General features: G+C 34.2%; 1 protein-coding gene across 1 annotated transcript in view; it reads right to left on the bottom strand.

Moving 5' to 3' along the window:
• Gabra3 (gamma-aminobutyric acid type A receptor subunit alpha3) overlaps positions 1–13,892 on the bottom strand; it is a 128,248-nt gene that overhangs the window by 38,107 nt on the left and 76,249 nt on the right. The window lies entirely within an intron of this gene.

Genomic DNA, 13,892 nt, shown 5'->3' on the forward strand with positions numbered 1-13,892 from the left:
CAACAGAAGCAATAGATAGGAGATTATGCATGGATTCCTCAGTGGAAATCTGGATGGGGTATGATTTGCCATGTTCATATACTCTCTCTTACATTAGTCTGTCTAAATAATCTATGCCAAAGTTTCCCTCTGAATTATTTCTCATTTTTTGAGGCTCAACTTTGTTTGGCCTAGATTGTAGTCTCTTAGGTAGAAATGAGACCTACACAGTAAACATTCAGAGTTCTTTGAAACGTAGTCTTACTTCTATCTAGCTCCTGGTTATATCTAACCCAATTGCTGCCATCCCCCTGAAGTTCTAATAAGCTGAGAAGCTAGTTGTCAATTTTGGTGTTATTCATTTTCCCAGTAGCTTCTTCCCTTAGGCACCCTGCTTATAATTTTTCAGGATCCAAATACACCTAGGGGCCAGAATCTATGCCTAATGAGTCATCAGTATATCAAATAGAGAGGAATATGCCTCACTTTTAGGAATTATCAAAGTTGAGGCAACAAATTTACAAAGGCCTGTAGAAATCCTATGTGCAGAATCTCCATTTCTCATCCTCAATCCCAATGTACAGTAACAGTGTAAGGTAGCAGGATCCCAGCAAGAGAATATCCTCCAGGCCACTGCTATCTGACAATGTTTATCTTTGGTTGATGACAGTGAGATAGCAGAGGATATTTATTGTCAAATTATAGATATTCATATGTTTAGGAAGGCAAAGAAATTTAATGTATAATTATTATGATTATAATGATCATTGCTAATAACCCATGAGATGTTCACAGAATGTTACAGCTTCTAAAGCATATTCACATTCAGATAATCTTACTCAAGTCTATCCCTAATATTTGTGACATAGTTATCCTAGTTGCCTGGAAGAAGGATGCTATTTATTCCATTTGTTCCCTTTGGTACTTCTGTGAAGTAAATATTGGAGGTATTATTATCATTCCTATTTCAGAGACAAGAATCCACAGAGTTAAATTGAGTTATTCAGAATCATACAACCAGAGGACAGGAGTGCCAATACAGAGATTGTTTTGCATTAGTTATCTTCTATTTACCCGAAGGTAAATCCCTCCTTGGGAATCTTTTAGTCACACCAGAGATGTTGTGATTATCTATGGTTATATTCAAGTAAACATTTCCTGTGTTTAAGGTAGTTACAGGAAAATACCAAGAAAATAAGGAAGAATCAGAGCAATAACCACTGCTGCACAATGATTACTGTATAAGAGGTGAACAATAATAATTACATATGCAGTTAACTCATTAACATAGAACAGGAGTTGGTGCACTATCTGGCTACAGTCAGAATGCTTCCTGGTGCAGAAAAAGCTAGATGGGATCTTAAAATTAAGGTAAATAGCAAAGTGGAAGGAGAGAGGGAGGACAAGAAAGGAACACTGTATGACACCAGAGGTCAGAGAGCATTAGGATCTAAGAAGAACCAATGGAAAGAACACAGCATTATTTGGCTTGTGAAGTCCCCTGCCCCCACAAACATCTACTTTTTCTTCTCTGTGCTTAGGTGGGATGACAGAGAAGTGGATGAAAGGGAAGATAGGAAAGTTATTACAAATCTGCTCCTAATCAGAAATCACTACCTTTGCATCCTGTCTTTATAATCTATTTGTTGTGGTCTTATTCTCCACATCCCAAGGACTGCTGGTACACATAAAGTAATTTCCCCTTGACATTACTCATAAGAGTCAGTATCTTGGAAATAATAATGTAAGTGGAGAGCAAGAACACAATTTTCTTTATTAAACCCTCATGGAATCTTTTCAGTATCCAACACAAGGAACAGGTTTCTCAGTGAAATATATTTCTCTTATGTCATGAAATCACCTTTATGCCTGAAGAATAAAGGTCAAATTGGTGGGATTTTACAGACTGGTGGAAGAATTGAACTTTTGTTCAAGATACATAGGAAATTTTGTAAATATCCAAGAGATTAGTTAGAGCTGAAAGCATACTTGTCTTTTAGTTCCAACCTCTTGCTGCTTAGAGATGGACATATTGAATATTAGAGATGGGTAAGTATTTACTGAAGGGTACATACTTGGTTTCTGACTTCCAACCTGGAGCTGTTGCTAATGCACATCTGGGTACATATGCTTTAGATATCCTGCTTTGAGCAATATCTATTATTTATCTGATCATTTGTGAAGTTGTTTCACATCTATCAGCCATGATTAGAGATGCTGACCAGTTAGCTATGAAGAGGTGGATGACTGGAAAGCAATTGAGCTTGATTTTTCTTTAACTTCATCCCAGAGGAATAAGTGCCTCAGTTTTGTCATTTATCCAGATAATGACAATATTTAAGTTTTTCTTCCAAATAGTCCATTCCATAATCTATGTAAAATACTTTTCTTTCCTAGTCTGATCAAGTCAATGATACAAAATTTAGACGTTCAGAATGATAACATTCACAATAGATGGAAATCATCATTTAATTTATGGTATTATGAACTGGAGGATAATACCTACAGAGTTATGGATCAGGGAGGTTATTTATTACTGCAGTCTCATTAAAAGATGAAAGGGATATGAACTAAGATATTAGCAATAGACATAGAAACAGATACTAAAAACATTTAGGAGGAAAAATAAGAAAGACTTTGTGTTTAGGTATTAGACTATTCCCAACTTTAGTGTCCTAAACAATCTATTCCTAATTACTTCTTCTAAATGGGTCCTTCTCTGTATTCTCAGTTTTCTACCCACCCCGTGGATAGTAAACATTGCTATGCCCTTTCTTTCTTTCTTTCTTTCTTCCTTCCTTTCTTTCTTTCTTTCTTTCTTTCTTTCTTTCTTTCTTTCTTTCTTTCTTTCTTTCGCAACTAACCTACAACATACTCTATAATTTTTTTTCCATTCATCATAAGGTTAGGTATTTTTATCTTTTTTTCTTTTTGACATGTGCCAAGAACCTAGCACATTATAGGTATTCAAGGAATACCCACTGAATGAATGAATTACTGGATAACTTATTTCTTAAAGACCTATTTGTACTAAAAGCTTGCAAAGAGTAGGTGTGCATTTGGCAAGACAGAGTTTGGGGATTCTTGGGGTTCCACAAAAAAACAGTATCTTGATGTGATTAATTAACAGAATAATATCTGGTCATATAGCTTCTTTTATACAATTTTGGAACTAGAAGAGCTTTATATAAAGCATTTAGTTTTATCCCCTCTTTATTTTATGTATGAGAAAACAGTGGGAAGGAACTTGCCCAGAATAATCCAACATCTCTGGGAAAGAGCTGGTTGAAAGTTTCTTGACTCACTGGTGTATTCAACAAATATTTATTGGTTACCTACTATGCATCAAGATATTGTCCTAAACAATGTAATTATATTAGGGAACTTATGAAGATTGTTCACTTAGGGCATAAATCTGAGTGGAATAAAACAAAATAAACAATATAAATAAGTAAATTGTAGAGTATATTAAAAGGTGATATGCCCCAGAGAGAAAAATAAGTATGGGTAGATAGTATATGGAGGTATTGATTTGACTAATATTTTAGGATAATTCTGGCAGCTGTTTAGAGAATAAATTGAAACAGGACAAGGACTCAAGCAGAGAGATGAAATCTAACAGTGATCACGACTCAAACCTCTTGAAAATCTTGAGATAGAAGGCAACTTTCTCAACTGATAAAGGGCATTTGAAAAAAAAAAAAAACCTTATATCTAGTGCCACACTCAATACTAAAGGACTGTTACTTATTTGTTCCATGAGGGCAAGAATGTCTGTTCTCTGTTATTTACCACATTATTAGAGATTTTAGCCACTCCAAAAAGAAAACCAACAGGACATGACTATTATAAATATGGAGTTATTTTTAAGGAGATGAGTAAAATATTCTAGGTTAGATAGATATCGGTGATATTTGCACAACTGCAATTATGTTATAAATCATTTAATTGTGCACTTTAAAGAAAGGGTGCATTTTCTGACATATGTATAATATTTCAGAAAAGCTGGCTAAAATTAGACAAGCAAAGAAATATAAGACAAAAATTGGAAAGCAAAAATCTAAACTGTCTTTGTTTGCAGGTGATATGTTCAGACATTCTGTGAATATATATTTAGAAGATCTAAAGCCATTAAGATGTCAATTCTCACCAAATTGCTCTATAAATTCAAAATTTCTTTTCAAAATCTCAGAAGTTTTTCTTTTAGTAAAACTGTAAATTGGTTCTAAAACTTAAACCAAAACACAAAGAATCTAGAATAGTCAAAACAGCAAACTACAAACCTTATATACAACAAAGGGGAAATAATTAACAGAGGAGGCAACCTACAGAAAGGGAAAAAATATTTCCAAACCAGACATATTGCAAGCAGCTAATATCCAGAATATATAAGGAACTCAAAAAACTAAATGATGAATGTTGGTGAGGATGGGGAGAAAAGGAACAGGTATAAACTATTGGGAGAAATATAAATTGGTACAGCTATTATGTAGAACAATATGGAGTCTCCTCAACAACCTAAAAACAGATCTATCATATGATCAAGCTATTTCAATGGGTATGGATACAAAGGAAATGAAATCACTATGCCAAAGAGACTCCCAAATGCCCATGTTTTCTGTGGTACTTTTCACAATAGTTCAGACATGGAAACAGCCTCAGTGCCCATCAATGGATGAATGAAAAAATAAAATGCTGTATATATCTAATGGAATATTATTCAGCTATAAAGAAGCCACAAAAAACTGGAGGGCAATATATTAAGTAAAATAAGCCAGACACAGAAATACAAACACTACATATTGTGTCTCATATGTACAAGATACCAAAAAATCAATCTAAATGTAGACTAATGATTATTAGAGGTTGAGAAGGATATGTGTGGGACAGGTAATGATAGGTTGGATTTAATACAGGAAAACTGTATGCCTGTGTTGAAAAATCACACCAAATTCCACTAAAATGTACAATTAATACATGTTATTAATAATAATTTTTTAAAATGAACATAGACCCTTTTCCAAAGCATAAGCAAAAATCATCTAATAATATATTATAAATTTAAGAACTAAATTTTTTAAAGCAGAGCATAGGAAAAAATCTTTGTTATCCTGTTAGGCAAAGATATCTTAGACACTACACCAAAAGCATGATCCATAAAAGACAGAATACTATAAACTAGACTCCATCAAATTTCAAAACTTTTGCTCATCAAAAGATATCACCATGAAAATGAAAAAAAGGCACAAAGTCTATGGATATATTTGTAAAATATATCTGATAAAAATATTTTTATCAAGATTTTATAAGCTCTCAACAAAGTAGATATAGAAGAAATGTACTTCAACAGGATAAAGACCATATGGTATGGCCATAAGGTAAACCTACAGTAATATTATATTTGGCAGGAAAAAATGATGTGTTTTCCTCCAAGACAAAGATGTCCACTCTCATCACTCCTATTCAAGAGTACTGAAATTTATAGCATGAACCGTTAGCGAGTAAGAGAGGGAAAAAGAAGACAAAGGGAAAAGGAAGGGAAAAGAAGGGAAGGTAATAAACCCACATTGGAAAGAAAGAAGTTAAACCGTTCCTATTTGCAGACAACACGATCCTTTATATAGAATCTCAAAAAAAAATCTGTCTGTAAACCGTTAGAAATAATGAACAAACTCAGTGAAATTTAAGAGTAAAAAATCAACATATAAACAAAAAACAAAAATTAGTAGCATTTCAATACACAGTGAAATATATGAAAAAGAAAAACAAGACAAAATATCCCATTTATACAGTCATGAAATAATAAAATAAAATACTTAGGGACAAATTTAACCAAGGAGAGTAAAGCTCTTCACAATGAAAACTATAAAACAGTGATGAAAGTTCTTGGAGAAGATACAAATAAATGGAAGAATACCCTGTGTACATGAATTGGAAGAATTAATATTATTTAAATGTTCATACTACTCAAAATGACCTATATTTGTTAGAATAAGTTATAATCTATGTATGTATAAAATGTCAAAATACACTCTATTGTCATGTGTATCTAAAAAGAACAAAAAATAATAATAAAATACGTATACATTCAATGCTAGTCCTTTGAAAATACCAATGATATTTGATATTTTTCATGGAAATAGGCAAAAAAACCCTTAAAATCCACATAGAACCACAAGAGACCCCAAGAACCAAAGCAATCATGAGCACAAAGAACAAAACTGAAGGCATTATGCTTCTTGCCTTCAAATATACTACAAAATTCTGGCAATCAAAAGACCATGGTACTGGCACAAAAGTAGACACAGAGACCAATACAACAGACAATAAAGACCAGAAATAAATTCACATATTTATAGTCAAACAATTTTCATTAAAGATGTGAAGAACATACTATGTGGAAAGGACAGTCTTCGATAAATAGTGTTCTGGAGACTAGGTACCTACATGCAGATGAAACTATATCTTTTGTCTTATCACATGAAAAGTCATCTCAAAGTGAGTTAAAAGCTTAATTGTAATACTTAAAACTATGAAACTACTGGAAGAAAGCATAGGGGATAGTTCCATGACATTGGTCTGTGCAATTATTTTTCTGGATATACCTCAAAAGCACAGACAAAAATAGATTCATGGGATTACACTAAGTATAAAGTTTCTGCATGGCAAAGGAAACAATCAACAAAGTAAAGAAACAATCTACAAAATGAGAGGATATTCTCAACATTTATTCCAGTGATTTATGCTATGCCATCTCTTTCACTTAAGAATCCTTGCTATTGACTTAAAGCAACTAATAAAATAATTTATTTTTTCTTCCTTTGGAATTACACAGATTATAATGACACAGATATTTTGTGCCCTTATTTCATCTCATTGTTTATATGTAGGTACATTTTCAAAATAAGCACACTTATGAAAGATTATTCTACTATGCTATGTGCTGATTATTTTATATTTAATTATACTTTATGAATTTATGAATCATTCATAAATAAACAAGTAATTGTTTTACACTTTTATAAATATAGTGCTTTGTATTTTAGAATTTTTCTGGAGGATACATATGTCTTATGTACTGAAGTAGAATGAATACCATATGCAATTCTTTTGCTTTTACTTTTTATTGATTAGTTTTAGTCATCCATTTTCTTTTAGATGGAAATCCAACAAAAGCACCAACACAATGGGAAAAAATTTCCAACTCATAGTATCCATGTCCTCATTTCCTGCTATTGTCTGAATGTTTGTGTCCTCAAAATTCACATGTTGAAAATTAATTCTCCATGAGAAAGTGTTAAGTGGTAGGACCTTTGAAGGTAATTGAGTCATAAGGTTTCTGCCTTCATCAGTGAGATTAGGGCATTTATAAAAGAAGGCCTACGGAGATTGTTAGCCCTTTCTGCCTTGTGTGGAACACAGCAAGTATGTGCCTGTTTTGAAGCAGATACCTAGCCCAGACAATGAATTTGGATCTTAGACTTCTAAGCTTTCAAAATCATAAGCAAAAATTTGACTGCTTTTAAATGATCCAGCCCAGGTTATTTTGTTCTAGCAGGCCAAATGGATTAAAAATGTGATCATTTGCCTTTGACCAAGGAAAGAGGATCATTCTAAAATATGAGGTTCTATTGCTCATATTTTGATAACTCTCACTTTACTAAGCTACTTTGCCATTTCCTTACCTATCCTCTACCAAAAACTCTGGCACACATTCATTACCCAGAATGTTGTGGAGCTGTTCAATTTAACATTTATATATCTTAAAATATGCATGTTTACTTCAGTTAAAGAGTTTTAAAAACTGTAAAATTAATACGAATGAAAATGAGTTATGTAGAGCTTTACAATGTCCCACATCAAAACATCAAATTATTCCTTAATTTTTATATGTGGGATTCTAATTTATTTTTTGTACTGGGGATTGCACCCAGGAAGCTTTAAGATTGAGCTACATCCTTAGCCCTTTTTAAAATTTATTTATTTATTTTTGAGACAGGATCTCACTAAGTTGCTGAGGCTGATCTCAAACTTGCCTTCCTCCTCCCTCAGCCTCTTGAGTCATTGGGTTTACTGGCCTGCCTGATTTTTTAAAGTGGGGACAAAAACAAGGAAGAACCCTGGAGGAAATACAAATTTCCACACTAATTAGAGTTCTACAGGCTAAAGGCTACTGAATATATGTATTGGTTATTCAGTGAGGCTGTCAACCTCTTAAGGGTAATGTAGGAGGGGACAGCTTAAACTACACAAAAGATGAGGTTCCCTAGAGCTCAGGGTGTGCCCAACTGTAGATAATCTGTCAACTTGGCATTTTAGAAGTATAACAATCTGCTCTGCACTCTGAGGAAAGTTATTTCTAAAAACTAAAGTATAGACAATACTATATCAAGAGCAGCTGAGGTGCCAGGCAGGCTGATTCTTTAATCATGGAGTAAAGGGTAGGGTCTAGGATTTACAGTGAAAAAGAAAGGATAGTAAATCACTTATAGCCATTATCACTACAGGATGAGTCACTTGAAATATATCCCAACCAAACACCCAAACCAAGCAGTGCATTAGTCACAAGAATCCCAGTTGTCTGCAGATTTCCCATTAAATCCTCAAGGCACTGACAAGAGGCTCAGTCCATGGGAAGGAAGGTGATCACTTTACTATTGCATTTAGCATTTGGAGGGAGCACAATTGAGTATTACCAATTACCTCTGAGGTATAGCTCCATCTGACATTGGCACTTTCCCATACTTTCCCTCACTCTCCCTCCATCTGCAAATACTTGTGATTTCACTAAACAAAAATGTGTCTTTGTTCCCTGCATGAATGTCCTTTTTTCTTTATTTGTGCAATACATTTCCTTCACTTTGCTAAAATATGACCTCTGCTATGATACTTTGTCTGTGTCCTGTAGGCATAGTGGTTACCCAAGTTCACAGAAATTTCAAAGCACTTCAAATACACTGTGCTTACCACATAAGATTTTCAGTATCTGTGTGTTTGTGTTTTGCACAAGTCTGAGAAACTTGAGAGGGGAATCTCAAGTCTCAAGCAATCATCATTGCATTTCCATCCTAGGATGGTGGTTGGCACATAGCAGGTGGTAGATAATACTTCTTTATCTGAAAAATATGTCTGAAAGATAGGCAGATATTTCCATTCCATTTTCCAGAAGAAACTGAGACCCAGTGAGAAGAAATGTCTTGCTCAGGATCATACTACTAATGTGTGCCAGAGTTGAGACTCATATCTAGATTTCCTGATTTTACTCTAGATGCTCATGCCACTGCAACATAGGGTCTCCACTCTGTCTAAGAGTAGCATGTAAAATAGTTGGGGATTTTTGGAATAAGGGGAACCCTTCTGTAAATCCTTCTCATTTAAAAATGAGCTTTGTAGCAAATTCAATCTGCCTAGTGATGACTTTCCTGCTTTTGAGAAGTGGAAGTCCTTATTTCAAGGCCCTGATTTTCACCTGGAACTGGAAAAATGAGATAAATGTGATAACTCCCAGTAATATTTTCCTCCTCCCCTATGTCCAGCTCAAAAGCCTGTTTTCCTGAGAAGCCCTGCCTTATGTGGATTCATGCCCCCAAGTCTGAGGAAATACTATGAGTTTTTAGCTCATAACACTCCATTGTTGGCTTTTCATGAAACTCCACCATTATGAATTATAGAGGTGTAAATGATGTGTCCTATCTTTCCTTCTAAGATGTGAGCTCTTGAAGGACAGGGGTTGATGTCATTGCACAGAACACACTGAATAATTTTTATACTATTTCTTGCTTCTCACCTCATTTGAAGCTTCCTCAGAACTCAAAATGAGCCATTCCATCTCTTCTATGCTCTTACTTCTGTTTATTAGAGTGAGGTTCACTAAGTGCGGCTCTGTGAGTCAGTTGTTAGTTCAATGAATAAGGAACTGCAGGTGGAATCCCCTAGAGCAAAAGCCATCATATATATATATATATATATATATATATATATATATATATATATAACCGCATGAAAGAAAGAAAGCTATCTATGCTCAGTTGCTCTGGTTACATTAAATCCAATATAACTAACAATCTGGCTCAAATGCTTTCCCGGATTCCTGGTCATTTCTGAGGCACTTTCTATAATGAAAATTCAAGTGCAAGCAATTTGCATCTAAACTAGGGAAGAAAGGAACTTTATTGTTAAAGTTAGGGAGAAGGGGCTCCTGCCATCATGCAGCAATTATCCTTCAAACAATTTGTTCTTGTAACACCCCAAGTGCATAAGCAAACTGACCCAATCACATAATCAAAGAATAAAGTAAGGCATCATAGACTTAATATGATAGAAACTCTTTTTTAATTGGTTGAAAATACACTTTTCCTCTTGATGATTCGACACAGAGAAACTAGTGCCTATTTCCTTTGAATTTGGTTCATTATAGGATACTATTACCTTGTAACATAACACATAGAAGACAATTAATGTAATGTATTCAATTTTACAAAATCCTGTTGTGTCAAAGTTCTCTTGGGTTACAGACCTGCAGTTCCAACTGAAGCCTGTCATGTCCATCTCAGACTCATTATTTAAAATTGATACACTGGGGGGCGGGGTTGTGGCTCAGCGGTAGAGCACTCGCCTAGCAGGTGCAAGGCCCTGGGTTTGATCCTCAGCACCACATATAAATACATAAAATAAAGGTATTGTGTCCAACTGCAACTAAAAAATAAATGTTTAAAAAATTGATAGACTGAGCATTACCTTATTAGCAGAAGTTGTATGTTGTGATATGAAGGAAAATTTTTTTCTTTAACTATGACTTGAGTTTCTATACCACCTCTTCCACTTATTACTGATGTGTCTTTGCCCTACCTAAGTTCAGTTTACTAACTATATCCATGGAAATATTAACAATAAAACAAAACTTCCAGAGAGTGGTCATGTGCCATAACACATGTAACACTCTTTCAATAGCTCATCCCATTTGTTCCATAAGATGACTTTAAAAGGCAAGTGTTGTTATGAATTATCTCAGCTTAAAGAGGAAGAACTGTAAAAAACCTTCTTTTTAAAATATTCATTTTTAGTGTCAATCGACCTTCGTTTTATTTATTTATATGTGGTGCTAAGAGTAGAACCCAGTGCCTCAAAAATGCTAGGCAAGCACCATACCACTGAACCCCAACCCCAACCCTGAATTCCACTTTCTTAATTATAATGCTATACTGTGACCCAGTACTATATGCACATGATCATTGTTATGAGGATTAAATGAGACAAACACAGAACACCTAGGATAGTGCTTAGCATACAGCAAATACTCAAGAATTATAGATTCTCTAACCATTCCCTCCTCTCACCAAAATATCTTCATCTATTTCAACATTGGGCATTTGATTTGGTTTTGTTTCTGTTTTATTTTTTGTTAATAGAACCACAATTCATTCCGCATCCACTGAGATTATGGCAGGGACAATCTCAAGGCTCCTTTTACAAAACTACTCCAGTTGGACACAAGTTCTATTGAAAATCTCTCCCAGGAGAAGGCAACAGGGAGTAGGAGAGAGGGTGGACATGTTTAAAACACAATATATGTATGTATGAAATTGTCATGGTGAAACACAATAATTTGTACAGTTAATATGTGTTAATAATTATAATAAAAAGAAGAAAAAAAATCTCTCATTAATTTACACTGCCATTGCTTATTCTTCCCTGAACTATGAAATGGTCCACTAACTGACATCCTTGTTTCCAACTGATCCTTCAAGAGTGCAAGTAGAGCTTTTCATTGCAACACAAAACAATACTGGAATTGTTAGAGACTAAATTTCACTCTTTTTCTTGGCACAAACAATATTTCTTTACCCAGCTTGCCTTGCAATTCTAGTCAAAAGGTCAGTAGTAAAAGGAGTATATGCTGCTTAAGGCTCAATATGTAAACTCCTCCCACACACAATCCTTCATGCGCCTTTTTCTATCTTTTGATATAGATAAGCACAGTGATCTTGGAAACCATGTATCAAATATGACAGAATCACCAAATGAAAGTAAATTGGGTTCCTAAATTACCACTTGGAAATGAGTCTCCTGTCTATGAAGAACACCTGCCTTGAACATGAAGAAATGAGAAATGCACTTCTATCACATTGAACTACATTTTTGGGTTCAGCAACTTGTGTTAACACAAATTATCTCTTATCTCTCACTTTAAAAAGATAATCCTTCCATGTAACTATAAAATAAATGTATTGTGTCACATCCAGATTATCATTCCTCATTTATCCTGTGTAAATCCTTCCAAATAGGTATGCTATTTGGCTATATATCCAACTACCTTTCCTTATCACTGCCATTTTCCAAGAGCTTAGGCTGGTAGTGGACTTGTGATTCTCCTATAGTACCAAGTAGTTAGTACTACAGGCATAACCAGCTCAATGCTTCTTCTTTAATGTACTGCATATCTATATCCTTCTTCAAAACCTTACTTAGTGGGAAAAATAATAACTGGAACCAGATGAACCTGCATTTACCTAATAACAGTATCATCCTGAGAAACTCATTTATAATTTTTAAGCTTCACTTTCTGGATAAATTCAATAGGGATAATAATTATAAGCATTGCATACCTATATTAAATACTTATTGTGAATATTACACATTTTATATAAAGTGCCTGGTACATAGTAGGTGTTCAATACATAGTAGTTATTTGTATAATTATCTTAGTTTTATGGCAACTTTCTTGCTAGAAACTGTATCTTCAACTTTGCCTTCTGCCAATATGCCATGTACACTGTTTCCAGAGTGATCTATCTAAAATGAAAATTTTTTCAGTTCCTTCCTATGAAATCAAATGTTCAATGAATCCCCCTAATTTTTATGCCAACACAGCTTATTAATACTGCTCCCCATGCCAGACACCTCCTCTGTACTATTTTCTGGTGCAGTTATAGTGATCTTCATTTATTTCTCCCAATGTATAATCACTCCCTCCCTCCCTTACTCCCCAGAACTACCTACCTGCTGGACTCTCTCTGGAATATTTTCTTCCAATTTTTAAAATCTAATTTACCTCTAGACAGTTTTTAAGTCTCAGTTGAATAGTGATTTCCTCAGGAATTTATTGTGGATGTCCCCACAGGCTGATTTCATTGTCCCTGCTAGATGCTTCCATAGTACCTTTTATTTCCTCTTGTGAGATGAATTTTCTGATGGATTATATCAATTTATGAATACATATCGGTGTGCATGCTATTTCCTCTGCCTAGAATATCCTCCTATACCTCAGTTGTGCTCTTCATCTCTTTGATATTTAACTACATTCCCTTCAGTATTAAAGAGATAAGATATGGACTGCCTCTTTTGCAGTTTTCTTTGATGCTCCCATGTAAATATCTTTCTTTCTGATCCTGTAACTATCACATTTTGGACTTACCTATATTAAGTGTTTTTTTATTATAGTGCTACTAAATGTGCACTTGTCTCTTTAACTACTGGAGTATAAGGTCATTAAGAGTATGACCTGTGTCTTATTTGTCTTTGTAGCTATAAACATATCCCAGAGCATTAAACATGATAAGTACTTACAAATGTATCAAATAAATGATTCAAGGCAGTCCATTTTTTAATCTATTAGCTATTCAGATAGCTAGTGGGACTTTTTATATTCTACTATGTATTGTGCAGAATGTATATGTAATATGTATAAAGAATCATATTATTAACATGTTCATCCATATACTTATCACTAAATATGATGTCATTAATAAAGTTCCGTATATGTCCACACTTGAGTAATAGAAATTAGAAATTTGTGTATGGATCTTGGATTGGGTTCTGTTAATCATTTTATTATGTGTGATGATGAAGTTAGCAGCAAGTAATGAGCATTGGCCTGCATTTTTATGGTTGTCCTGAGGTCCAAAGATGAGACA

Source organism: Callospermophilus lateralis, chromosome X (genome assembly GCF_048772815.1).
Source record: "Callospermophilus lateralis isolate mCalLat2 chromosome X, mCalLat2.hap1, whole genome shotgun sequence".
NCBI lineage: Eukaryota > Metazoa > Chordata > Mammalia > Rodentia > Sciuridae > Callospermophilus > Callospermophilus lateralis.